The following is a 1,119-nucleotide window of genomic DNA, read 5'->3' as shown; positions in this document are numbered from 1 at the left end:
CATGATAGATGGGGAAGAGACTGAGATTGCTAACAATTTCCGCCTGCTGTATTTCACAATCAGCATGCTCGGCACCGGAAGTCAAGAAATCAAAAGACAAATTGCATTAGGAAACCCGGGACCTATCCAGAGTGCTACAGAGCAATGATGTCAGTCTAGAGACTAAGGTGTGTCTGTAATTGTCTTTGAAATTATTTGTAATGTATCAGAGAGCTGGACAATGTCCAAAGACAACAGAAGAATTGATGCCTTTGAATTGGGGTGCTGGAGCAGAGCACTGAACATACCAATGACTGCCAAGAAAGCTAGCAAGTCTATCCTGGAGAGGCTGAAGCCAAACTGCTCCTTGAAAGGAAAGATTTTGAAGCTCTCTCTGATATCTTTTTGACCAGAAGGAGGACATCATGCTTGGAAGAGTGGAGGGACGGCATAGGAGAAGAAGACGCTAGACGAGATGGATTGGTACAATAACAGCGATAGTGAGGGTAGGTGTGTCAGAGACAATGAGATTGCCTCAAGAAAGGGTGAATTTCAGAGCTATTGTATAAAGAGTCAGTATGTGTCCTGGCAGACTCAAGAGCTAGCAACAGAAACAACAACAGAAGACAAAGGTGTGAGAATTAGGTCTACAAACTGATTACTGGGATCAAGACAAGTTCCTCTACCTGTGTGACCTTCAGTCAGTTCTTAACTGATCTGGGCATGCATTTCTTTTATTAAATAGGGAAATTATCCCCTGATTCTGCATAATATTCAAGGAATGAATGAGTTTATATAATTAAAGTCTTGGTTTAATACATAAGACTGCATAAATATGCTATTTAATCAATTTACAACAATGTTTCAATTATTGATAGCCATCTTGACTGGACAAAATTGTTCAATTTAATGCAGAGACCTGGGGAAGAAACTTTTTGTTATATTTCTTTAAGTTCAGTCTTTTGACTTTTGACTAGCTCTCTAATTATTATGTTTTGTTTTGCATTTTTGACAGAAGAATCAAAATTCAGGAAAAAAATCAATCAAATTATACCTTTTGTAATTTTTTTCTTATTTATTTAAGCTGTGTTGTTATTGTTTTCCATCAAGTGACAACTGACTCATAGCTGACCCTCCAGA

Source organism: Elephantulus edwardii, unplaced genomic scaffold (genome assembly GCF_000299155.1).
Source record: "Elephantulus edwardii isolate Elephantulus edwardi_28Jun2011 unplaced genomic scaffold, EleEdw1.0 scaffold00035, whole genome shotgun sequence".
Taxonomy (NCBI): domain Eukaryota; kingdom Metazoa; phylum Chordata; class Mammalia; order Macroscelidea; family Macroscelididae; genus Elephantulus; species Elephantulus edwardii.
The sequence above is the reverse complement of the archived record's forward strand: the minus strand, read 5'-3'. Positions refer to the sequence as shown.